At 51.3% G+C, this 27,658-nt stretch overlaps 1 protein-coding gene across 2 annotated transcripts in view; it reads right to left on the bottom strand.

Annotated features, from left to right (window-relative positions):
* Positions 1-27,658, bottom strand: part of LOC137654746 (uncharacterized) — a 69,384-nt gene that overhangs the window by 40,801 nt on the left and 925 nt on the right. The window lies entirely within an intron of this gene.

Raw genomic sequence — 27,658 nt, 5'->3', positions numbered from 1 at the left:
CTCCTCCAATAAGAGAGACATTTGATGTTGCATAGCCTGTATCTTTGACTCCTCTCTGTATCTGGCAGAGAGATCTATCGGAGTTACTACTAAAGGGGGTTTCCCTAGGAAAGGGATTTTGTATCCCTCCTTTAGTAACTGTACGGACCAAAGGTCTGCTCCTCTCCTCTCCCAAGCTCGCCAGAAGTTGTTTAGTCTGGCTCCTACTGCTGTCTGAAGGCGAATGCAGTCAGACTCTGCTTCGCCCTGGTTTCGATCCTCTTCTCTTAACTCTCCTTCCCTCGGGTCTGGTACTACCCCTGCTGAAAGTTTTCCCTCAAAAGGGCTGCGAAAACTGAGGGAATGGAGCTTCTTCCTTAGGTTTGCGGCTTGAGAAGGAAGTAGGCTGAACCTTCCTTGCTGTTTTAGACACCAAATCCTATGTGGCCTTTTGGGCTAAAGCAGAAGAGACCTCTCTGATCAACTGTTGAGAAAAAAGGGAGGAAGAAAGAGGTGCATACAGCAATTCCTACTTTTGTATGGGTGTAACCCCATTGAACAAAAAAGAGCACATTTGGGCTCTTTTCTTAAGAACACCCGCCGAAAAAAGGGCCGCCAACTCATTGGATCTGTCTCTTAAGGCTTTGTCCATGCAAGACATAATGTGGATGAGGCTTTCAGTGTTCGCATCCTTCAAAGCATAAACCTTTTTTCCCAAGGCTCCCAGAGTCCAGTCAGGGAAATTGAACACCTCGAAAGCTCTGAAGACGCCTTTGAGAAGATGATCAAGCTCCGACGTTGACCAGAGCACTTTGGTTCTTCTCATGGCTGTCCCACGAGGGGCGTCCCCCAGACTCGAAAAGCCTCCTTGGGCAGAGGCAGGAACTCCCAACCAGAGAACTTCTCCAGTCTCGTACCAAACGCTAGATCTAGAAGCCAATCTAGCTGGGGGAAAAGAGAAAAAAGTCTTTCCCTGGTTCTTCTTGGATTGCATCCAGTCCCCCATCATTCTCAAGGCTCTCTTAGATGAGTGAGACTTAACACCATCTTTGTGAACAGACTCCTTCGACGCCTTCCCTAGCGTAAACTCTGAAGGCGGGAAACGAGGAGCAGCAGGAACAAAATAATTAGAAAACTTCGGTAAAAATCTCATAAGTTTCTTTTTCTTTAAATCCAACGAAGGATGAAGGGTCTTACGATCTTCTCCTTCCGAGACTTCCTCTAAATGATCACTAGGGGAAAGGTGACCGTCGACCCCTTCTTCCGACAGGTCTCTAATCGAGGTAGAGACGTACTGTTTCCTAGGAGTCAACTCCTTAAGATCCTGACTTCTGGCGTCAAGGGGTCCAATATCATGACGCCTAGCGTCACGTTGTTCCAACACTTGACGCTCGGAACTATGACGTTCGCGATCTTGACGATCGGAACTATGACGTTCGCGATCTCGACGCTCGGTTTCACAACGTCCAAGGCTCTTACATTCGGGGCCCGACGTCCAACTCCTTGACGCTCGGCGTCATGCGTAAGTCTCTCGACGCTCGGCGTCATGTGTAAAAGTCTCTCGACGCTTAGCATGACGTTCCTACTTACGACGCTCGGCGTCATGGCTACCAGGCTCCCGACGCTTGGTAAGCTGCTCGTCATCAAGAACCTCTCGACTCTTAGCTTTCTGACGCTTGGCGTCAAGGTGTGGAGAATCCTGACGCTCGGCGTCTTGGTGAGCCACTCTCTTCTTGTCCGCAGGCTGATAGACTTGCATGAGGGAAGAGAGTTTCTGCTGCATATCTTGCAGTATACTTAGATTAGGATCAACTTGTCTTTGTGGCAAAACAGGAGACGTTGCTTTTTCAACAAGATCGCTTTCTACGTCACTCAAGGAAAGCGCAGAGCATCCAGGGGACAAAATCCAATCTGAAGGAGGAAGAGGAGCATGCACAGAGGTTATGCCAGTCTCAGAAAACTGTCTTGCAACCGGTGGGGCTGGACGCTTGACAGCTTCCGACATCCTTCTATCTCCTACCGACGTAACAGGGCGCTTGGCAGGAGAGCATTCTTTGGAGCAGGAAGGAAAACACTCCGGACTGCTCCAATGGCTGCAACCTGGAGCCTGAGGCGTCATGACACGACGCTGTTCGACAGAGGCAATCTTCCTCTTAAGAGGTCTCGATGCGAGACGCCAGCCCGTCTGGGCGCTGCATCATCCAATGAGGACGAAAACACTTTCACCTAGCCTTTCCCATGGCGAGGGCGAGTGTCCTGTGAAGCGTCAACAGGTACGCTCGAGGGGACGACTGCTCGGTCGCTAATGCCTCTCGTTCTTTTCGCCGTTCGACATTCCTTCTCCCAGGGGTTGGGGAGCTTGGAAGAGGTCTATGGCTAGGAGAACGACAGGTCCGAGCAGACGCACCCTCCACTGCACTGATTAAATTCACTGAACTTTTAGCACTGACACTAGCACTCTTTAACTCTTTAACGTCGGACATTAACTTGGTCCTGTCCACTGCGAGCGACTCAACTCTCACGCCCAGGGCTTGAATGGCCACCATCATGTCCTTTAGAGTTGTTTCATCAGGAGTAACAGTAGTGGGATCTGTAACTACCACTACAGGGGAAGGATCAATAGGTTCGTTGACACGGGGAGGGGAACAATCTCTAGATCTAGAAGAACAAGATAAACTCTTACTCCTTCTAATCCTATCCCTCTCAAGCTTAAGAGTGTAGCGGTCATACTCCAACCACTCACTCTCAGACAAAATAACACATTCATTGCAACGATCAACCAACTCACAAACTTTACCTCTACATTTCACACAAATGGAGTGGGGATCAACAGACGCTTTGACAAGCCGAGTCTTACAACCTCTCACACACCTTCTAAAAGTTGAAAAAGAGTCAGACATTATGAATATTTTAAAGAGAGATCATACAAGCAAGGGTCAAAACAACAAAATCTAATTGTGGTTCAAGAAAATCCAAAAACAAATCCAAACGAGCGAAAGCCAAAGTGTACATCACCAAGTTAACTGCAATTATACACAGGCTACAGCGAGTGAAATATCCAACGATGTCGTCGGTAAAGCAGCAAGGAAGATCTGAGGAATGACTGGAATGGTTCCAGGTACCTGGGTAGAGGGCGCACTGGTGGTACACCTGACTACCCAATCGGCGATTGCCGCGAGTTTTGAAATTTCTGCCGTAACGTCAGGGACTAAGCTATATATATAACTACCAGGTAAGTCAGATGTTTAAAAGTCTTCATTCAATTGCAAAATACTTATACTGTGAAAGAAACCACGTAAAAACAATATTAGGCAGTACATTACTTAGTGTGTTAATCAACCATTCGTAGGCAATGGGCAATGAGTTGGTAGGGTTAGGAGTTATCCCATCCTAGGGCAGCAATTATTCACGCCTGTCTGTTACCTAAACCCGGGAAAAGCAAGGGCTGACTGTACCTGCTTTGCCAAATCGCAAAGGGATTGAGACACCATCCCACTCTGCTTGTTGACATAAGCTCATCAATGCTACTGAGTGTCCTATCAAACTCTCTGGGAAAGATTGTAGAGTTAGAGGGGTAGCTCGCATTTCTAGCAAGTTGATATGCAGGATCCTTTCGTCTTTGGACCCCAGTCCCGAGGGGGTCTTGTCCCTCCTTTGACGCATCTGTGAACAACAGCATCTCTGGAGGAGGAGAGTTGTGTGGAACTCCTTTGGGGAGGTTTTCATCGTTGAGCCACCATTCAAGATCATCCCACCTACTCCTGTTTCACCGGAATCTGAAGGTGAGGAGAATCATAGGCTGCTGACCAGTCGCTTCAGACACCATTAAAACGATCTCTGGTGGAGATACCAGCGAGGAACGAGCTTCTCCAGTGACAAAAGGTGTCCTAGAAGATGTTACCAGTGCCTTGCTGGTTGTTTTAGAGCAATAAGGAACAGTTGTGCTACCTCTCCTATTCTGTTGAGGTGATCATCTGATGGGAAGACTCAAGGTGTTGCCATATTTATCAACACTCACAGATACTCTTTCCATCTCTTGGACCTAAGACTTAACTTCTGACAATTCAGTTGTTCTGTGCTTCAGTAACTACTCTTTTTCTTTCTAATGGTAGACAGCTTTTCAACAAGGGAAGGATAAGGCGCAAAACAAACTAATCAAGTGACGGGGAGCAACTCCACTTCTCCCTCACCAAGATACAAATTTTAAGTAATTTGTATTTTTCCTAACAGTACTTACCTCAAACTACTTTCTTAGGAGTATCTGGGATCTCCTCCCAACCGACCAGAATTTTGTGTAGTTTACCCTACTCCCGTTTTCTATGCGGGGTAACCTCTGGCGGAGTGATACGCGCCCAGAGACGACCCGGGGTCAGAGAGCATGCTTGCTCAGGTCTCGATCTCCAGTAAGTTTTTGACAGATAGGTTTCTACTAAGTCCTGTAAGGCACTCGGGGTAGGATGGGCGGGCCATAACCCGAAAGTAGCTCGAGGTAAGTACTGTTAGGAAAAATACAAATTACTTAAAATTTGTGATTTGTTCCAACAAAAAGTACTTACCTCGAACTACTTTCTTAGGAGACATACCTTAGGAGGTGGGAGTGTCCCACAGGACTCAGAGACCGTGATGAGGAGAGAAAAGGGGAACCTAGATAGGAGGCTAGGTTCTGCTGACCCCCCAAGAGAAAACACAAGAAATAGGGAAAACTACCCAAAAAATCACAAATTTTAAGTAATTTGTATTTTTCCTAACAGTACTTACCTCGAACTACTTTCTTAGGAGTATCTGGGATCGCCTCCCATCCGACCAGAGTTTTGTGTAGTTTACCTTAAACCCATTTTCTATGAGGGGCGACCTCAGGCGGAGTGATACGCGCCCTGAGGCTAACCCCGGGTCAGAGAACATGCTTGCTCAGGTCTCGACCTCCAGTAAGTTCTCTGGTCGCATCGCCATTTCATCTCGCCGCTCTCCTTATCCCAGTGTGACTTGTGTGTCCCCGACCCTTTGTGTCCCACGTGCTTCCCCACGTGGTCCCTTTGTGCTTTCTCTGTGCGTGCTTGTGTCTCATAGTGCTTCTCCTTTATCATGGAGCATCCTCGCCGTTGTCCTGGGCCTATGGCCGGCAAATCGTGTGGAGCGTTCCTTTCGAAACCAGAAGTTGACCCGCACTCCTTGTGTTCATCGTGCCGGGGCAGCGTGTGTTCCCCTTCCGACACGTGTCCGGAGTGCGAGTCGTGGAACGAGGTGCAGTGGGTGTGGTATAGCACCAAGAAGAAGAAGGCGGCGAAGAAGTAGCCTAAGAAGACCAACGTCCCTTCCCCCCTTGCTTCGACGAGCGCCTCGGCGGTCCGAGCTTCTCTCCCAGCCTCCCCTACCCAGAGTAGGGGACGAGATAAGTCCGTTGCGGGGAAGAGGCCCGCGGCCCTTCCCCAGGAGTCTGATCTTCATGACAATGGGGTTGTGGCGTCTTTTCAGGCGAGTGAGGGGCCTGAGGGAGGGGCGGGAGTGTTTTCGGGAGATGGTGACCTGGTGCGTGCTGGTCACGTCTCCTCTGATGACCCCATGTGGGGTAATAATGCTACTAATTTCTCCCCAGCCTCTTGGGCGTGCATTTCAGGTGGTTCAGCAGCCGAGGACGACATCGAGAAGGAGCATTCCCCGCCATCGGACCCCACTGCTTGGGTTCCCCCTAAGATGCCCTTCAGGTCCCCGATGAGGATGGAGGATGACTTCGGGACCTGGGCTCCCACGGGACAGCCTCCTCGCTCCCCTCCAGCGCCGTCGGTTTTCTTCCCAGAGGTTTTTCTGCAGGTGTCGTCGTCCAAAGAGCGTCGCAGGAATCCTCCTACATCAGCGCGGGAGCCGAGGTCTTCGAAGAGGGCCTATAAGTCGTCGGTCTCATCGGTGGAGGATCCTTCCTGCTCTTCGGAGGATGAGGCACTGAGGAACCTCAGGAGGCGAAAAGGGAAGTCCCGCAGGAAGTTGTCGCGTTCCCGCTCCCCCTCGAGGTCGCGCCACGAGAGTCGGCGCCCAAGATCCTCCAAGAACAACAAATGGGTGATGGTTAACCGAAACAGACTTCTGAAACTAGCTGCATCGCCGGGCCCCTCAGGTTGGCGTCCGAGGACGGCCTCCCCGGATAGATATTCCTCCGGCAGCAGCGGCACCCGACGGAGGGATTCCTCATGGCAGGTTCCAGTTGACAGGCATAAGACCGAGAAGGTTCCGACTCCATCCGCCCAGCGGAGAGAGTCGCCCCTTCGGTCTGGCAGCCGAGTCCTGACCTTCAAGGGCCACCTAGGTAAAACTACCCAAAAAACTATTTTAGTGTCAAAGTAACTCACCTCTGTAAAAATCCTTGGAGACGTATTCATTCACTGACGATGTATCCCATGGCAGTTGAAGGATTTTAGGGTCATTTCAGGGAAGGTAATAGGGAAAAAGAGGGGGTAAGGAAGGAACCTGTGTCTCTTGGACTTACTGCCCGTGGTTTTCCCTGGGGCTACACCTTTAAATCTTTTGAAGCCCGGAAATGACGGGACCGAGAGAGAATCCGTCCAAGGATCTCCTCGAACACTCCTTCAAGTAGTGAGCTGTGAAGGTTGACTGACTAGCCCATGTACCTGCCGTCAGGATTTGGCCGACTGCCATGTTCTTCTCAAAGGCCAATGAAGTACTAAGCCCTCTGATGTTGTGGGGTCTAGGCTTCCCAGGAAGAGGAAACCTTGGAGACTGGCTTCTTTACTCATCTTGAGGAGACGAACAGACTCTTGATTTCGGGTCGAAGTCTGGCTGCCCCTCTAAGTACTTCCGTACCGCTCTGACCGGGCACAGAAGCAAGTCCCTCGGGTTGTCCAAACGAAGGATTCCCGCCACCGAGAATCCTTCAAACTTGGGGTCCCAGACTGCTGGATTCGGGGTCTTGGCCACGAAGGAGGGTACGAACCTGAAGGTAGCTTCACGCCAGCCCTTCGAGTGTGACACCTCGTACGACAGTCCATGAATCTCCCCTACCCATTTTGCTGATGCCATCGCTAACAGAAAAACTGTCTTGAGGGTGAGCTCTCTGTCCAAGATGTCCTTTAGGGGTTCGAAGGGAGGTTCTGACAGCATCTTCAGGACTCTAGCCACGTCCCACTGTGGCACCCTAACGGCCTGAGGGGGGCATGATTGCTCGAAGCTCTTGATGAGCATCGAGATGTGTCTGGAGGTACCCAGGTCGATGCCCTTCAAGAGGAAGACTTGTCCCAGGGCAGCCCGAACTCCTTTAATGGCTGGGATGGACATGTTCACCTCGTCCCTGAGATAGACTAGGAAGTCAGCTATCTCCGGGATGGAGACCTGCAACGGCTTGATGTTCTTCAAGACGCACCACTTCGTGAAGGTAGCCCATTTTGCCTGGTATACTGCGGCTGACGAACATCTCAGGTACCCTGACATCCTTGTTGCCGTCTTCGCCTAATACCCTTCCTTCCTCAGGAGACGCTCGATAACCTCCATGCGTGAAGGCAGAGGGACCAAGAGTTTTCGTGGAACCTTTGAAAGTGCGGTTGCCGGAGAAGGTCTGGTCTGTCCGGAAGGGGCCAAGGTGGAAGGCGCGCCAGTTCCTTTAGATCCGCGAACCACTCTCTCTCCGTCCACCAGGGCGCTACCAAAGTCATTCACAGGTTGTCCGCTCGCCTCACCCTGTTGAGGATTTGCCTGAGCATTCCGAAGGGAGGGAAGACATAAACATCGAGGTTGTCCCAAGGGTGTTGGAAGGCGTCCTCGAACGCCACCCCCGGATCTGGCACAGAAGAACAAAACACGGGGAGCTGTGCGTTCAGTCTGGTGGCGAAGAGGTCTATCACTGGCGAGCCCCACTTCTGAATGAGAGTCTTGGCCACTTCCGGGTGCAAGGACCACTCAGACCCTACCACTTGACCCATTCTGCTGAGGCCGTCGGCCAGGACGTTTCTCTTCCCTGGGATAAATCTGGCCGAGATCTTGATCTGCTCCATTTCGGCCCATTCCAGAAACTCCAACGTGAGGTCGCGCAGCTCCTTTGATTTCAGTCCTCCTTGCTTCTTTATGTAGGCCACCACCGTGGCGTTGTCGCACATCAGTGCCACAGTGTTTCCCCGGAGCCGATGAGCGAACTCTAGGCACGCTCTTCGCACTGCCACCATTTCTAGCACATTTATGTGCAGGTTCTTCTCTTCGGTTAACCATCTTCCTCTTGCTGTGCTGTCGAGGAGATGAGCACCCCAACCCTCCTTGGATGCGTCCATGAATAGGAGCATCTCCAGAGGGTCGGCTGCGAAGGGCATTCCCTCGAGGGTGTTCGATCTGTCATGCCACCACTCTAGGACTTCCTTCGTCTCCAGGGACATCGGGACCACCTTGTGCGGGGAGTCTCTCTGGTTCCAGGTCTCCTTCAGGTTCCATTGTACTCCCCTGAGTTTGAGTCTGCCCTGTGGGACTAACTTCTCTAAAGACACGAGGTGGCCTATCAGTCTCTGGCAGTCCTTGGCTCTCCTGGGCTGGTCCGACAGGAAGGGCCATAGGATCTGGTCCAAGTTGTCCAGTCTCTCCGCGGAAGGGAAGGCTCTCGCCAACCAGGAGTCCAGGACCATCCCGAGGTAGGTCATCCTGGTGGAGGGTATCAGTTGGGACTTCTCCAGGTTGATGATGATACCCAGGACGTTGCAGAACTGCAGGAGCTTCGCGCCTTGCTCCCTCAGTACTTCCCGAGGCTGAAAGCAACAACCAGTCGTCCAGGTACCGAATCAGGCGGATACCATGTTCGTGTGCCCAGGCCAAGACTGTTGCGAAGACCCTCGTGAAGACCTGAGGGGCTGTGGACAGACCGAAGCAGAGGGTCTTGAACTGCAACGTTTGGGTACCCCATTTTACCCTTAGGTACTTCCTGCTGGAGAGGGGAACAGGGATCTGGAAGTATGCGTCCTTGAGGTCTATGGACATCATGAAGTCTCCCTCCCTCAAGGCCGCTAGGACCGACTTCGGAGTGTCCATCTTGAAGTCGGTCTTGCACACGAACCTGTTGAGGGCTAAGAGGTCTATGACTGGTCTCCAGCCCCCTGTCGCTTTCTCCACCAGGAAGAGTCTGCTGTAGAACCCTGGACCCGGGTTCTTGACTGGTTCTATTGCCCCTTTCGCCAGCATCACAGAGGCCTCTTCTTGTAGGGCCGTCCTTCTCAAGGGGTCTTCCGCCTGCAGATCTGGTATCAGAGGTGGGGGGTCCACCAGGAAGGGCAACCTGTACCCTTTTTTCAGAACTATTACGGTCCACGGATCCGATCCGTTGTCTCGCCATGCTTGCCAAGAATGTTTGTGGCATCCCCCCACCTAAGGCTTCGGCAGGAGTAGGGGTCCTCTCTCCCTATCTCCTTCGAGAGGCGCGGCCTGAACGACCTCTTCTGGCGGCCGAATAGGAAGGCCTGAAGGCTGACTGCGCAGCCGGCGTTCCTCTACAGGAGGGCTGCGAAGGCTGCTGCCAGGACGTAGTAGGGGCGTCTCTTTTGGCCTGGCTAGGTGAGGCGCGAGGAGGGAGAAAGACGTCGGAGGGTGTCCTTCTATGGGCAGGTCTTCTCGCTGGAGGGGGTCTGGGTTCTCCCGCGTCCTTTAGCTTCCTGACCCTCTCTACCGTCTCCTCCACCGCCTTCAGGGGGAACACTGAGTCGTCCCACAGTGGCAGGCTCCTCAGGGACCTCGCTCCTCTGTCAGGGAGACTCCTGACTAGCTTGTTGAGCACAGTGTCCCTCTTCCGCAGTATCCAATTGGCGGCCTGGGCGATGGTTTGGTAGGAGAGGAACTTCAGGGCCTTACCTCCCGAGCTAATAAGCTCCTTCAGCAAGGCCGGATTCTCCGGGATTGCAAGGTCGTGCGAGGATTGGAACCCCACCAATCCAGCCACGATGACACGTGCACCAGGTCCTTGGCCAGCTCCTCCATCATGGGCGTTTCTGCAGGGGAGAAACAAACCAGGGCAGTGGTAGCCCTCTCCTCTGCCACTCCTTGTCCAAGGATGGCGACTCCTGGCTCCACCAAACAGGGACCCGCGCGGTGTCCTTCGGGAAGGTAGAACCGGCTCTGTGTCAGGCCCTGGAGAAGTTTGGAGGTGCTCTGGCTCTTGGGAGCTTCCGCGTGGTTGGCCACGATCTTGTCAACGTGCGCCATACCCAGCCTAACATCCCTAGCCAAAGGGAGGGCTAGCGAGGGCCTCTGTTACACAGGCGCATCCACCAGCCTGCTGAGGCTCGAGAGCCAGCCTTCGTCAGTAGAGGGCTCAGGTTCGTCCAGCCTGTGGTGACGCCTAATGAGGCCTATCACCCTCCTGTAGGCCGAAACTTCCGCTGCCGAACCTTCTATACTGTCCTCTACATTCTCCGTCGGGCGCTCCAGTCCTCGTGACGGAGGACCTCCGACGGGGGGAGCCGCACAGGGAGGAGGCATCTTCCTGGAGTGGTCCAGTCTCTGCGTTTCGGGGAGTAGGACGGGCATCGCCGCAGGGACGGAGGCCTCCGTCCTGGATTTTTCTCTTCTTCCGGCGGACCAGGGGTCTGCGGGCTTGCCCGTCGAGGGAAGGAGTCTCTCTCGTTCCGGACGATTCATCGTAGATTTTGAGGCCGGGATGCGGCTGCCAGACCGAAGGGGCGACTCTCTCCACTGGGCGGATGGAGTCGGAACCTTCGCGGACTTATGCCTGTCCATTGGGGCCTGAAGAGACGACTCCCTCCGTCGATCATACCTGCTGCTGGAGACAAATCCTACTGGTGAGCGGGACCTAGGGAGCCATCCCGAGGTGCTCGGGACTGCTGAAGCCCCCAGGAGTTGGCTACGGGGGATGGCGACCCACATCCATTCTTCTTCCGGCAAGTCGCTTCTCCTATACTTCCTCCTGGGGGATCTAGAGCACCTACCCACGTGGCGGGATCTGGAACGGGAACGTGAGCGAGACCGTCTCCTGCGGGACCTATCTCGCCGTCTCCTATGGACCCTCGGGGCTCCGTCTTCCGATGAGTACGAGTAAGCCTCGACCGAGGAGCCCGAAGACCTGTAGGACCTCGCTGAAGGGCCTGAGTCGCGCCTCGCTGTTGGTGGGTCCACATGGTGTCCGGTCGGCGATGAAGGCTCCAGGAAGACGGATGGGAACGGAGCTGAAGGCGCTGGAGGAGAGCGGGGGAGCTCCTCGCTGGGGAACCAGGTCTCAAACTCCTCTTCCATCCTCAGGGGAGATCTGAAGGGCGTCTTCGGAGGCGCCCATGCGAGGGGGTCTGACGGCAGCGAGTCTTCCTTCTCGGCGGCACCCTCGGCTGCTGACGCACCTGAAAAATCTACCCAAGAGACGGGAGAAGAGGCTGCAGCAGTTTTACCCCACATAGGATCGTCCGACGAGACGGGCCCTGCTTTCACCAGGGCTCCGTCCCCCGAACACACTCCCGTCCCTCCCTCAGGCCCCCACTTGCCTGGATCGAAGACACAATCCCACTGTCAGGTAAATCAGACTCCTGGAGAAGGGCCACAGGCCTCTTCCCCCGCAACAGACTTACCTAGACCTCTACACTGGGTAGGGGAAGGCGGCAGAGAGAGACTGTCCGAAGAAACACCGGGCGAAGCGAGAGGAGAAGAGACGCTCGGTTTCCTAGGTGAACGTCTAGAGGTCTTCTTCTTCTTGGTGCCGTAGCGCACCCACTGCACCTCGTTCCAGGACTCGCACTCCGGACACGTGGCTGTAGGGGAACACACACTGCCCCTACACGAAGAACACAAGGAGTGCGGGTCAACTTCAGGCTTAGAGAGGAAGGCGCCACACAATTTACCTGCCATAGGCCCAAGGCAACGACGGGGATGCTCCATAACGCACTAGTAAGACACCGCGAGACACAGGAACACAGAGGGAAAAGGATAAGGAAGAGCACAAAGGAACTGCGTGAGACACAAAGGGTCGCACTGGGTAAGAGAGAGCGTCGGGATGTTATCCGCGACGCGACCAGAAACTTACTGGAGATCGAGACCTGAGCAAGCATGCTCTCTGACCTCGGGTCGTCTCTGGGTGCGTATCACTCCGCCAGAGATTACCCCGCATAGAAAACGGGAGTAGGGTAAACTACACAAAATTCTGGTCGGTTGGGAGGAGATCCTAGATACTCCTAAGAAAGTAGTTCAAGGTAAGTACTCCGTGTTTGAACAATGAGAAATTCGCAGCAGACAGACCCTCAGCAAGCAGCAGTAGCTCGTCAGCAACAAAAACAGCGGACACATCTAGGGGTGTTATTCTACCACTCTCCTCCGCAGGCAGGAAGACTTCTACGATCTAGCGGCAACTAAAACCTCCAAGAGTTTCTCTGCTGAAGTTGATTCAGACTTGCTCCATGTAACTGGCACAGCCCTTGCCGGGACACCAGTGCATATTTGACCATGGAGCCAACATAATATAGCAGCAACCAAATCACACAATCTGAAGGAAAATGTGAACCAATTAGAAATTTTGGTTAATATATGATAAATAAATAACTAGCAAAACTGGAATTTGCTATCAGAAATGGACGAGTGTGGGGTAGTTTTGCATTTTTCTCTATTTGTTTAATGGGGGCTGGGGCATAATATCCTATGTATCGGTCGATTAAAATATGAAGTCCATTTCTCAATATAACTCCGATTTTTAAATAAGGGAGACTGATGGGGAGTTATTGCACATGCATTGCTTGCATTTGCTTTTGCCAGCTGTTCTGTTTTTTTGTATGATGAAATCATTACCTGTCTTTTTTTAACCAATTACGAGCTTCCAAAAATTTAAGCACAAGTTCCCGACTATTGTTCGACAACATTAATTTTTTTTTTTTAAGAAAACGCTCTCCGTTCAGTTTATAGCTTTATTGCTCATGTGAAAGTAAAAAAATATACTCGAAATAATGACCTACAGGGTTTGTGAGCACTGCTTAACAAGTGACGCTTGCTTAAACATAGGAGCAGTGACGTATGTTAATTATGCAAGCGCAGTGAGCCACGGCAGAGCAAAAACCATCAAGTTTAAAATATATCTCCAAAATACTGACCCATGGGGCTTGCGAGCACGTCTCAACATGTACCGCTTACCAGAACATAAGAGCTGTGATGTAATATTAATGTTGCTTGCGTAGCAGGCCACATCGGAGCAAAAACCATTCGAGGGACGTTTAGTGAATCATAGATAATTACATGAACCATATATTTTCCCAACTGGGTTATCTTGTGTTTATTTTGCATTTCTGACCATTATTATAGCAGCAAATCACTCGTTTTAGGCATTTCTCCAACCAATAAAGCACGGTTTCCCACTGGGGTCCCCATAATTGTCTTTATATAAGGGGGTCTAAAAACTCATAAAAGGGTGGTTTTCCACAATAACCATGGTCAGAGATGGAGAAAACACAAGATAGCAAGAATGAAAAATATATCTATTTATGTATTTAGCTAGAGATGAACTTATCATATATTTAATGAAATTTCTAAGAAGAGCACTGGAAAGTACGTTTGTACCCTTTGGATGCCAAAGTCAGAGTAAAGGTGAGCGCTACCAGTCAGGTTGGTGGGGGTTCCTTGCACCCTGAAAGTTAGCTGTGCTTAACGAACAGTTTCCAGCTTCACTGAAGTCACAGCCCTAATGAATGTCAAAGGATTGTATTTCGTAAAGGAACAAACCAAATTTTAAAGAGAAACAAACACAAGAACACCACCTAACCTAATGTTTCCCACCTAACCTAACTTAGGAGCCGTGTCTTCGTCTATTTAACTACCAGGAGGAGCTACGAATCACTGCTATCCCCCTTAGATCTTCATTATCATAGGCTTAAACTAAGGCTAAGTGTCAACTCTGTGTTTACTTCCCAACTAGCTTCACTCCTGTAAATTGGTTATTCTGATGTATTTTCTAGTTTAAATTGTTTAAGAAACTTGAAAAATCACAAATTTTAAGTAATTTGTATTTTTCCTAACAATACTTACCTCGAACTACTTTCTTAGGAGTATCTGGGATCTCCTCCCAACCGACCAGAGTTTTGTGTAGTTTACCCCTAGTCCCGTTTTCTATGAGGGGTAACCTCAGGTGGAGTGGAACGTGCCCTGAGGCTATCCCCAGGTCAGAGAGCATGCTTGCTCAGGTCTCGATCTCCAGTAAGTTCTTGATAGCTTAGGTATCTATGAAGTCCAGCAAGGCACTCGGGGTAGGATGGGCGGGCCATTACCCGAAAGTAGTTCGAGGTAAGTATTGTTAGGAAAAATACAAATTACTTATAATTTGTGATTTGTTCCAACACAGAATACTTACCTCGTACTACTTTCTTAGGAGACTTATACCTTAGGAGGTGGGAGTGTCCTTCAGGACCTAGAGACCGTGACGAGAATAGAAGAGGAACCTAGGTAGGAGATTAGGTTCTGCTGACCTCAAAGAAAACACGAGAACAAGGGAAAACTACGCAAAAAACCATCTTAGTGTCTATATAACTCACTTCTGCAAGAATCCTAGGAGACATGTCCTTCCAATGATAGTGTATCCCATGGCAGTTTCAGGGGGCTACCCAAGCCATTTCCGGTAAGGAAATAGGGGAAGGAAGTACAAGGGCTCAGGAAGGAACCTGTGTCTCTTGGACTCGCTACACGCAGTTACCACTGGGGCTACGCCCTTAAACCATTTGGAGCGCAGAAATGACGGGACCGCGCAAGAAACCGCCCAGGGACTTTCTCGAGTAGTCCTTCAAGCAGTGAGCCGTAAAGGTCGACTGGTTAGACCAAGTACCTGCCCGCAGGCTTTGGCCCACTGCCATGTTCTTCTCAAATGCCAAAGAAGCATTTAGACTCCTAATGCTGTGGGGTCTGGGCTTTCTTGGAAAGGGGACCCCTGCACTACTGTAGGGCCTGACGATCACTTGCCTTATCCAGAAGAAGAAAGTGTTCTTGGAGACTGGCTCCTTCACAGTCCCGAGGAAAATGAACAGACTCTTGATCTCGGGATGAAGTCTAGCTGTCCTTTCTAAATACTGCCATACTGCAAGTCCCTCGGGTTGTCCGAGCGAGGGATAGCTGGCACTGGGAACAATTCCATTTTGGGGTCCCAAACAACTGGATTCTGAGTCTTGGCTACGAAGGAGGGTAAGAATCTGAAAGTAGAATCTCGCCAACCCTTCGAGTGTGAGATCTCGTACGACAGGCCAGGAATCTCACCTACTCTTTGCTGATGCCAGAGCTAAACGAAAGACTGCCTTGAGGGTGAGCTCCTTGTCTAGAATGTCTTTTAGAGGCTCGAAGGGAGGTTCCAAAATCAACTTCAAGTACCCTAGCCATATCCCCCTGGGGCACTCAAACGGCATGAGGGAAAAACGACTGCTCGAAGCTCCTGAAGAGCGTCGAGATCTACCTGGAGGAACCCAGGCCTATGTCCTTCAGGAGGAAGACTTGGGATGGACATGCCCACTTCGTCCCTGAGATAGACCAGGAAGTCTGCTATCTCGTGAATGGAGGCCCCTAATGGCCTGATGTTCTTCGAGGAGCACCCCTTAGAAAAGGTAGCCCAGTACGCTAGGTACACCTCGACTGACGAACGCTTAAGGTACCCTGCCATCCTTGATGCCGGCCTCGACGGAAATCCTTCCTTTTCAGGAGACGCTCGATAACCTCCACACGTGAAGGAGGGACCAAGGGTTTTCGTGGAACCTCTAGAAGTGAAGCTGCCGGAGAAGGTCTGGTCTGTCTGGAAATGTCCCAGGTGTAAGGCATGCCAGTTCCTTTAGATCCGCGAACCACTCCCTCTCTGGCCACCAGGGCGCTACCAAAGTCACCCACAGGTTGGACGTCCGTCTCATTGGAAGGCATCCTCGAACGCTGCCGCTGGATCTGGCACAGGAAAACAGAACACGGGGAGCTGTGCGTTTAGTCTCGTGGAGAAGAGGTCGAACACCGGCGAGCCCCACTTCAGGGAGAGGGTTTTGACCACTTCTGGGTGTAGGGACCACTCGGGCCCTACCACTCGACCCTTCCAGTAGAGGCCACCGGCCAGGACGTTCCTCTTCCTCGGAGAGAACCTGGCTGAAAAATTTAATTTGTTCCACTTCAGCCCATCCTAGGAACTCCATCGTGAGATTGCACCGTTCCTTCGACTTTAGTCCTCCTTGCTCTTTCACGTAGGCCACCACCGTGGCGTTGTCGCACCCCGGATACCCGGGGCTTCCCTGGGGTAGATGGACGATCCTCATCTCCAGCACGTATATGTGCAGGTTCGTCTCCTCGACTTCCCATTTACCTTTCCCATTTTTTCGAGAAGATGAGCACCCCATCTCTCCTTGGATACGCCAGTGAACAGGAGCATCTCCGGAGGGTAGGCAGAAAAGGGCATTCCCTTGAGGGTGTTCGTTCCGATTGCTACCACCGCAGGACCTCCTTCGTCTCTGGGGACACCAGGACTATCTAGCGCGGGGAGTCCTCTCAGTCTTTGCCAGACCTTGGCTCTCCTGGGTTGGCCCGACAGGAAGGGCCAGAGTATCTGTTTCAGGGTGTCCAGTTTCTCCGCGGAGAGGAAGGCCCCCGCCATCCAGGAGTCTAGAACCAACCCTAGGTAGGTCATCCTGGTGGAGGAAATCAGCCGGGACTTCTCCAGGTTGATGATGATACTCAAGACGTTGTAGAACTGCAGGAGCTTCTCGTCTTGCTCCCTCAGTATTTCCTCTGGGAATGAAAGCAACAACCAGTCACCTAAGTACCGAATCTGGCGGACGTCCTGTTCGTACGCCCAGCCTGAAACTGTTGAGAAGACCTTCGTGAAGCCCTGAGGACTGTCGACAGTCTGAAGCATAGGGTTTTGAACTGCCATGTTTTGGTACTCCAATTTACCCTTAGGAACCTCCTGTTGGAGGGATGAACAGGGACCTGGAAGTAGACGGCTTTGAGGCCTATGGACCTCAGCCGTCCTCCTCCTTCAAGGTCGCTAGGACCGACTTCGGAGTGTCCATCTTGAAGCCGGTGTTGTACACGAATTGTTGAGGGCTGAAAGGTCTCCAGAACTCTGTCGCCTTTTCCCCCAGGAAGAGGCTGTTGTAGAACCCTGGACTCGGTTCTCGACTGGTTCTACTGCCCCTTTCGCCAGCATTGCCGAGCCTTCTTCCTGCAATACTGCTACTCTGGATGCCAACCACTCCGCCTGTTGATCTGGGATCCGAGGTGGAGGTCCGCTAGGAGGGGAAGCTTGTACCCCTCCTTTAGTACTGCTACGGTCCCCGGATCCGCTCCGTGGTCCCGCCATGCTTGCCAATACCGTTTGAAGCATCCCCCCACCTGAGGCGCCAGCAGGAGAAGGGGGGGCCTCCCCTACTAACTCCTTCGAGAGCCGCGGCCTGAACGCCCTCTCCTGGAGTCTGAGTAGGAGGGTATGAAGGTTAACTGAGGAGTCGAAGCTCCCCTACGGGGGTCAGAACTGGCATCGCCGTGCCGGCGAGGACTACCGTTCGTGTATTCTCTCTGGGGGACGAGGACGCGGATCCCGTGGGCTGACCCGACGGAGGGAACCGTTCCTTTAAGTCCGAGGGCCGAACCAGCAAGGCAAGGGAAAGATTACGTGTGCCAACTTCTATATCCGACAGGCTGAAGAGGCACTGGGCAAAGGTGCGGGGCTCCCTCTCCAGCGGCCACCGAGACAGGCACTGGAGAGGCAATAGCCCCGTTCGACCCGCTCGGGGAAAAACCACTCTGCCTTCGTCACGGATGGAGCCGTCATGGGCCTACCCCCTCCCGGGGAAATCCGTGGGGTTTAAGCACCCTGCCATGTCAGAGGCCTCTTCTGATGCTTGGATGGGGCTGGCCGGGACAATGGCACGGCTGGCCCCATCACAGATGGAGCCGCCGGAACGGAGGTATCCGTCATGGGTGCGTCAGCGGCCACCTCCAATGCTTGGATGGGACTGGCCGGGACGATGGAGCGGCTATCTCCATCATGGATGAAGCCTCTGGGACGGAGGTACCCGTCATGGGTCTACCCCTTCCCGGGGAGACCTGTAGGGTTTAAGTACCCTGCCATGTCAACGGCCTCCTCCGATGCTTGGATGGGGCTGGCCGGGACGATGGCACGGCTGGCTCCATCACGGATGGAGCCGCCAGGACGGAGGTAGCCGTCATGGGAGTGTCAGCGGCCACCTCCAATGCTTCGATGGGGCTGACCAGGACGATGGCATGGCTGGCTCTATCACGGATGGAGCCGCCGGGGCGGAGGGAGCCATCATGGGTGTGTCAGTGGCCACCTCCAATGCTTGGATCATGGGTCTACCCCCTCCCGGGGAATCCGTGGGGTGTGAGTACCCTGGCCTACCAGCGGTTGACCAAGAATCTTGAATGGAGCAGTCGTGGTACCGGGTATGGAAGCCATGCTGCCGGGTCGATCCAGCGGCTACCTCCGCTGGAAGGATGGAGCTCCTGCGGATATCCATGGAGCCACGGGCTTCCCCGTGCTGGCTGGTTGATTCCTCCATTTAGGGCCGGCCATCGAAGGACCGGAGGCCGGGACAAGGCTGCCAGTCCGAAGAGGCGACTCTCTCCGCTGGGCGGGAGAACTCGGAACCTTCGCGGGCTTATGCCTGTCGGAACGGGGGCCTCTGTCCTGGGTCCACAGCGCTCGTGCCGAGCTAGGTGGCCTTTGGAGGTCAGGACTCGACTGCCAGACCGAAGGGGCGACTCTCTCCGCTGGGCGGATGGAGCCGGACCCTTCGCGGACTTACGCCTGTCGACTGGCATCACCGTCGGAACGGGGGCCTCCGTCCTGGGTCCACTGCGCTCGTGCCGAGCTAGGTGGCCTTTGGAGAACTTATGCCGGTCTGCCAGAGCCTGCTGTAGGGTTGTCGGGGTTCACGTCGAAGGGCGGGCATCACCGTCGGAACGAACGAACCTTCTCTACCGTCCGCAGAACCTACGGCCTGATCCCAAGGAGCCGGGTCACCGGGCACTCCCACCGGGCGCTTCGGTTCTGGAATAACAGGCACTCCCCTGCGGTGGTACCGGTCTTCCCCGGCGGGAGCCTCCGCACCAGGTTCGGGGGTCAGAACTGGCATCGCCGTGCCGGAGAGGACTACCGTTCGTGTATTCTCTCTGGGGGACGAGGACGCGGATCCCGTGGGCTGACCCGACGGAGGGAACCGTTCCTTTAAGTCCGAGGGCCGAACCAGCTGTGCTGATTCGGCCAGGCTGCCCGTAAGGAAGCACGGTTCCCCCCGCTGGGCGGGGTGAACCGGAAGCTTCGCGGCCTTACGCCTGCCTGAAGCGGCCTTCTCGCATTTCTCCCTGCGAGGGTCATATCTGCGTCTGGAGGATGGCCTTCGTGGCGAGAAATCTCTGGACTGCCGGTCCGGGGAACACTGCAACTCAGACTTGGGAGGCTCCTTCTCGGCGACGTCCTCGGGTGCAGAAGTGACTGAAAAACACGCCAAAGAGGCTGTAGAAGAATTAGGGACATTTTTACCCCACATGGGGTCATCAGAGGAGACGTGGCCTGCTTGCACCAGGACTCCGTCTCCCAACACACTCCCGCCCCTCACTCGTCTGGAACGACGCCACAACCCCACTATCCTGAAGATCAGACTCTTGGGGAAGGGCCTCGGCCCTCTTCCCCACAACGGACTTACCTCGTCCCCTACTCTGGGTAGGGGAGGGGGTAGGGAAGCTCTGTCAGACGAGACGCCCGGCGAAGCAAGGGGGGAAGGGGCGCTAGTCTTCTTAGGCGACCTCTTCGTCGCCTACTTCTTCTTGGTGCTATACCGCACCCACTCAGACTCCTGGGGAAGAGCAATGGGCACTTCCCCCACAACTGACTTACCTCGTCCTCTACTCTGGGTAGGGGAAGATGGCTGTATAAAGAAGCTCCATTCGACGAGGCATCGGGAGAAGTAAGCAGCGAGGAGAGGCTCGTCTTCCTATGAGACCTATTGGATGCATTCTTCTTCTTGGTGCCGAAGCACACCCACTGCACTACGTTCCAGGACTCGCACTCCGGACACGTGTTTGTAGGAGAACATAAGCTGCCCCTACATGACGAACACAGAGGATAAGGGGAGGAAGGATGATTTATTGTTAATTTGTTCTCTTCAGCTATTTAATTCCTTATTTCATTTCCTCACTGGGCTATCCTTCCTTATTGGAGCCCCTGGGCTAAAGCATCTGTAGCTAGGATAGTAATAATAATATGTTATTTTCATTAGTAAAATAAATTTTTGAATATACTTACCCGATAATCATGTAGCTGTCAACTCTGTTGCCGACAGAAATCTACGGTCGGGATACGCCAGCGATCGCTATACAGGTGGGGGTGAACACCACAGCGCCATCTGTGGTCAGGTACTCCAGTACTTCTTGTCAACACCACCTCAATTTTTTCCTCGGTCCACTGGTTCTCTATGGGGAGGAAGGGTGGGTCAATTAAATCATGATTATCGGGTAAGTATATTCAAAAATTTATTTTACTAATGAAAATAACATTTTTCAATATTAATCTTACCCGATAATCATGTAGCTGATTCACACCCAGGGTGGTGGGTGGAGACCAGCATACATGTTAACAAAGAAGCTAAGTATCCCGTATTTTATTTTATTAGTTATTAAAAAATAACATAAAATAAATAAGTACCTGGTAAGGAAGACGACTTGAACCATTACTCTGCCTTTATTAAGTACGTCTTTCTTACTGAGCGTAGCGGTCCTCTTTGGATGCTGAACGACTCTTAGGTGCTGAAGTATAAAGGGCTGCAACCCATACTAAAGGACCTCATCACAACCTTTAACCTCGGCGCTTCTCAAGAAAGAATTGACCACCCGCCAAATCAACAAGGATGTGGAAGGCTTCTTAGCCGACCGTACAACCCATAAAAAGTATTCAAGAGAAAGGTTAAAAAGGTTATGGGATTATGGGAATGTAGTGGCTGAGCCCCCGCCTACTACTGCATTCGTTGCTACGAATGGTCCCAGGGTGTAGCAGTTCTCGTAAAGAGACTGGACATCTTTGAGATAGAATGATGCGAACACTGACTTGCTTCTCCAATAGGTTGCATCCATAACACTGCAGAGAACGGTTCTGTTTGAGGGCCACTGAAATAGCCACAGCTCTCACTTCATGTGTCCTTACCTTCAGCAAAGCAAGGTCTTCTTCCTTCAGATGAGAATGTGCTTCCCTAATCAGGAGCCTGAATAGGTAAGAAACTGAGTTCTTAGACCTTGGAAGAGAAGGCTTCTTGATAGCACACCATAAGGCTTCTGATTGTCCTCGTAAAGGTTATGACCTTTTTAGATAGTACCTAAGAGCTCTAACTGGGCAAAGTACTCTCTCCAGTTCGTCCCCCACCAAGTTGGACAGGCTTGGGATCTCGAACGACTTAGGCCAAGGACGTGAAGGAAGCTCGTTTTAGCAAAAAACCGAGCTGCAAGGAACATGTAGCCGTTTCAGATGTGAAAACTATGTTCCTGCTGAAGGCGTGGATCTCACTTACTCTTTTAGCTGTTGTCAAGCACACGAGGAAAAGAGTTTTTAATGTGAGGTCCTTAAAAGAGGCTGATTGGAGAGGTTCAAATCTTGATGACATAAGGAACCTTAGGACCACGTCTAGATTCCAGCCTGGAGTGGACAACCGACGTTCCTTTGAGGTCTTAAAAGACCTAAGGAGGTCCTGTAGATCTTTGTTGGTGGAAAGATCCAAGCCTCTGTGGCGGAAAACCGCTGCCAACATACTTCTGTAACCCTTAATCGTAGGAGCTGAAAGGGATCTTACGTTCCTTAGATGTAACAGGAAGTCAGCAATCTGGGTTACAGTGGTACTGGATGAGGAAACTGCATTGGCCTTGTACCAGCTTCGGAAGACTTCCCCTTTAGACTGATAGACTCTGAGAGTGGATGTCCTCCTTGCTCTGGCAATCGCTCTGGCTGCCTCCTTCGAAAAGCCCCTAGCTCTTGAGAGTCTTTCGAAAGTCTGAAGGCAGTCAGACGAAGAGCGTGGAGGTTTGGATGTACCTTCTTTACGTGAGGTAGACGTAGAAGGTCCACTCCTAGAGGAAGAGTCCTGGGAATGTCGACCAGCCATTGCAGTACCTCTATGAACCATTCTCTCGCGGGCCAGAGCGGAGCCAACCAACGTCAGCCGTGTCCCTTTGCGAGAGGCGAACTTCTGAAGTACCCTGTTGACAATCTTGAACGGCGGGAATGCATACAGGTCGAGATGGGACCAATCCAGCAGAAAAGCATCCACGTGAACTGCTGCTGGGTCTGGAATCGGAGAACAATACAACGGGAGCCTCTAGGTTATCGAGGTAGCGAACAGATCTATGGTTGGCTGACCCCACAGGGCCCAAAGTCTGCTGCAAACATTCTTGTGAAGGGTCCACTCTGTGGGGATGACCTGACCCTTCCGGCTAAGGCGATCTGCCATGACATTCATATCGCCCTGAATGAACCTCGTTACCAGCGTGAGCTTTCGATCTTTTAACCAGATGAGGAGGTCCCTTGCGATCTAGAACAACTTCCACGAATGAGTCCCTCCCTGCTTGGAGATGTAAGCCAAGGCTGTGGTGTTGTCAGAGTCCACCTCCACCACCTTGTTAAGCTGGAGGGACTTGAAGTTTATCAAGGCCAGATGAACCGCCAACAGCTCCTTGCAATAGATGTGAAGTGTCCTTAGCTCCTGATTCCATGTTCCCGAGCATTCCTGTCCGTCCAAAGTCGCACCCCAGCCCGTGTCTGATGCGTCAGAGAAGAGACGGCGGTCGGGTTTCTGAACAGCCAAAGGTAGACTTCCTTGAGAAGAAAGCTGTTCTTTCACCACGTGAGAGTAGACCTCCTCTCTTCGGAAACAGGAACTGAGATCGTCTCTAGCGTCATGTCCTTTATCCAGTGAGCCGCTAGATGATACTGAAGGGGGGGAGGTGGGGTCTCCCTAACTCGATGAACAGGGCCAGCGATGAAAGTGTCCCTGTTAGACTCATCCACTACCTGACTGAGCATCGGTTCCTTCTCAGCATGCTCTGGATGCAATCTAGGGCTTAGTATATCTTTGGGGCCGACGGAAAAGCCCGAAAAGCTCGACTCTGAAGATCCATACCCAGGTAGACAATGGTCTGGGATGGGACGAGCTGGGACTCCTCAAAATTGACCAGGAGGCCCAGTTCCTTGGTCAGATCCATAGTCCATCTGAGAATCTCCAGACAGCGACGACTTGTGGGAGCTCTTAAAAGCTAGTCGTCTGACGGAGCCGGACACAAGATCATGGTACTGCTGCACAGTCTGTGAACTGTCAACCATGGGGAAGCGAGGAAGTACAGTGACAACCCGAAGCTGTCTAGACTGTCTGGGTCGTACAGACAACTCCTTATCGGGTTGCTGAGGTTGCCGCACTGCGTCACAACAAGACACTTCTGCTGGTTGTTGAACGTCTTCCCAGTGACACACTGACTCCGTAAACAAAAAATCCTCTAACAAGGACTAAGCTTGGACTACATGTCTTGCAACACAGCTCAAGGTCTATGGGAGCAGGTGTGGTAACAGACGGGGTTAGCGACTGAAGTGGAACCATTACCCTCCCTGGAAGCATGCTATGCTTAAATAAAAGTCCATAGGAGGCTAAGCAGCTAAAGGCTCCTCTCCAAATGACAGAGTCCTCAAGGGAAAATCAGAAGGAGGGAGAATAGCACTTTCTCATCTACAGGAACCATATCCGAGAAAAGCTAAGTTCTCTCAGTGAGGGTTTCACTGGTGCAAAAGCAGCAGACTAGAAGGCAACGTTATGAAACTGCTTGACAGTCTAGTGAGTTGGCAACAACCAAAGATGTGTGACTGAGAAGCATGCGGTAAGGTATGCAGAACATGCTGTATGTAGAGCATGCTGTAAGGTAAGCAGAGCATGTTGCATGGCGTGCGGCTTATGCTGCATGGGATGAGGCTCATGCTGCATGGGATGAGGCTCATGCTGCATGGTATGAGACTCATGCTGCATGGGATGAGGCTCAAGCTGCAAGGGATGAGGCTTATGCCGCATGCGTTGAGGAGGATGCCGCATAGTATGAGGCTCCTGCCTCATGGGTTGAGGCGGTTGCCGCATAGCATGAGGCTCCTGCCTCATGGTTTGAGGAGGATGCCGCATAGCATGAGGCTCCTCATAAGCATGAGGCTGCCTCATGGGTAGAGGAGGATGTCGCATAGCATGAGGCTCCTGCCTCATGGGTTGAGGAGGATGCCCCATAGCATGAGGCTCCTGCCTCATGGTTTGAGGAGGATGCCGCATAGCATGAGGCTCCTGTGAGGTTCCTGCCTCAAGAGTTGCGTCTGCCTCAAGGGTTGAGGAGGTAGCTGCGCAGAGAGAGGCTCATGCTGTGAAGAATGCGGTTGCTGCATGTGTTGAGGCGGCTGCCTCATAGCATGAGGTTCCTCAAGAGTTGAGGTTCTTGCCTCAAGAGTGGAGGTGGCTGCCGCAAGAGTTGAGGTTGTTGCCTCAAGGATGGTGGAGGTTGCCGCAACGCAAGAGGTTGCTGCATAGCGCTGGTATCTGGCAACTCCCAATGCGGCAGCTCACGCGTGGAGGTAGGTTGAGGAACCTCAACATCATACGTCTGGCAGGGTGGACTGCGCAGAGGTGGAGTTGAGGTTGCTGCCTCGAGGATGGTGGAGGTTGTCGCACCGCAAGAGGTTGCTGCCTCGAGGATGGAGGAGGTAGTCGCAACGCATGAGGCTCCTACCTCAAGGGTAGAGGAGGTTGCTGCAAAGCATAAGGCTCCTGCCTCAAGTGTTGAGGAGGTTGCCGCGTGGCAAGAGGCTCCTGCCTCAAGGAAAGTGGAGGTTGCTGCACAGAGCTGGTATCTGGCAACTCCCAATGCGGCAGCTCACGCATGGAGGTAGCTTGAGGAACCTCAACATCATACGTCTGGCAGGCTGGACTGCGTAGAGGTGGAGGAGCGCTCGCAGGAGGAGGTGTGTTAACCTTCTCTGCCTGAAACTCCTGCATCAACACCGCAAGCTGAGACTGCATTGTCAGCAGCATAGACCACTAGAGTTTAAGAAAGACAACAACAAACGGAGCTACTGTCCGTTGAAACTGAGGGTCTAAAACAGCTGGTGCGGCAACAGACGGAGTTACTGTCTGTTGCGATACCACCTTGCCTCTCTGGGAGGTGTGCAGTTGTCGTACTGCAGCAAGTCCGAACTGACCCAGTGCTAATGGCACCACCTAGGAGTTGGACTTGCGCGGAAGGGACCGACTTGCACTTAAAAGCTGCAAGATTTGGTCCATGGTTTCTGCAAGAAACCTCTTCCGCAGACGAGGAATAAATGGGCTCTCTCGTCTTTGTGTGGGTGGGGTGATCACGTCGGCTACGTGAGTTGGTTACACCCGAAACCACGGAGGGAAACGTCTGTTCGTCGATCAAGGCCTGCTGAACCCATAAGTCCTTCGACATTACTTCTCCCCTGGGCTTGGGAGCTTGTAAGAGGTCCCAGACTAGGCGAACAACTGGCACGAACAGACGAACCCTCGAACGCAACACTGTAACACTTTGCGCTTATCACTTTATCACTTTTGATTTTCTGTTTGCACTTATTTCACTGAACTCGAAACTTTAAGTGGTTTGTACCTGAAACACGCAATTCTATCCTTTATTAAAAGTTAGTAATTGCGAAAACAGTATTACAATGTAACAGAAAAACATAATGAAAGATAAATAATTCAGTGGCTGGAAAAGAGACTAAACACTAGATCAAATAAACTACGTTTAAAATCTCTCACCGCATAAAGTCTGAGAACAAGAATAAAACTCTAGAAACGTTTACCTTCTTCCCCTAAAGAGACTAGGGAGAAGAGCAAAAACGATAACAACGTTACCCGCTTGAACGAAACGTTTATCCTCCTCTCTCTCCCTCCGTCTCTATCTCTCTCTCTCTCTCTCTCTTGACTTAGCACCTGAGAGAAGAGCCCAATTATATATATCGTTAAAACATATTATTGTTAAAGGAAAAAAACTGAAAGGTTTCCCAAATAAAAAGTTCCTTTATTAGAATTAAAACCATTTAAGCTAAGAAAGAATGAACAAAACGCTAGAATCGGTTTACTCTTACTGCAACGTGATACCGTGATAGACTCTCTCTCTATCGTAACGATAGAGCGCAAGTTGAACGTTCTGAACGTCAACAACTGCAGAGACAAAACAAAACGTTAGTTCAACTTTGAAAACAGTACAAGACTATCAAAGAAATTCTTTCAAAAACATTAAAATAGCATAATATGTTAACAGGTAAAAACGAAATGACGGGCTCAATGTTAATTAACTTCGGTTCCAAGAAAAGACCGCCTACTATTAGGAAAGGTCGAATATAAACAAATATAAAAATTAATCTTAATAAGTTTATAATAAAAGGAAGTTAATCAAAGAGGCCTATAAAAGGCGGAGAGATATAAAATAAATCTATAACTTTGTTAAGCAAAATTAAGAGAGTCTATACTCTCTTCGACACCAACACTTCCGTCTAAGGGAAGGGTCGGCCATTTAAAAGTGAAAGAGAGTTCATACTCTCTTCGTACCAAAATTAAATCAAAAATTAAATCAAATTAATTACAAAAACTTGCTAAGCTAATGATATAGCTTCCTGAATAGCGAAGGCTAAACTCTAGAGCAAATACATCACCAAATCGTGAGCAATAACTCCAGAATCAACAGCGTATCCATGTAGGTCTAGCCGGAGGCACGACAGAGGAAAAATTGAGGTGGTGTTGACAAGAAGTACTGGAGTACCTGACCACAGATGGCGCTGTGGTGTTCACCCCCACCTGTATAGCGATCGCTGGCGTATCCCGACCGTAGATTTCTGTCGGCAACAGAGTTGACAGCTACATGATTATCGGGTAAGATTAATATTGAAAAAATAATAATAAGTCCACGTGGGGACCTCGAAAGACACAAAAAGGGGGGTCGGGGACACAGGGTCGCACTGGGTAAGAGAGAGCGCCGAGATGTTATCACGGCGCGACCAGAGAACTTACTGGAGATCGAGACCTGAGCAAGCATGCTCTCTGACCTGGGGGATAGCCTCAGGGCACGTTCCACTCCACCTGAGGTTACCCCTCATAGAAAACGGGACTAGGGGTAAACTACACAAAACTCTGGTCGGTTGTGAGGAGATCCCAGATACTCCTAAGAAAGTAGTTCGAGGTAAGTATTCTGTGTTGGATCAAATAATAATTTTCAACATTTAACGGCAGAAAAGCCGGTCAAAGTAGCTAACAATACACCAGTGACACCTTATTTTCTTCAATTGGGAAATGGTAACTTACTGGGATGATGTTAATAAGAATATCTTTCTTCAATGCCTACCAAAAATTAATTATTTCAAATGTGTGATGGACTCAGAGGAGGAGTTAGTATTAAATGGGTTGAGCTTGTATATTAGTTGTGGAGGTAAGAGACTGGCTAAGAGAATGTCAAATGACAGTAAAAAGTTCTGATTGTAGATTATAATGACTACCAGAACTAACAATACAGAAAATAGGAAAAAAAAATTGAATACAGTACGAAAACCACTTGTTAGGGGCTTTACGATCTGATCTCAGGAGTATCTTTTGTCACAGATCAGACCAAAAGAAGTAAATAGGGAATTTTTATGAAGTAGGTAGATAAATTATTTGGTAACCGCCGAGTATAAGTCATG

This window comes from Palaemon carinicauda, chromosome 15 (assembly GCF_036898095.1).
Source record: "Palaemon carinicauda isolate YSFRI2023 chromosome 15, ASM3689809v2, whole genome shotgun sequence".
NCBI lineage: Eukaryota > Metazoa > Arthropoda > Malacostraca > Decapoda > Palaemonidae > Palaemon > Palaemon carinicauda.
The sequence above is the reverse complement of the archived record's forward strand: the minus strand, read 5'-3'. Positions and strand labels throughout refer to the sequence as shown.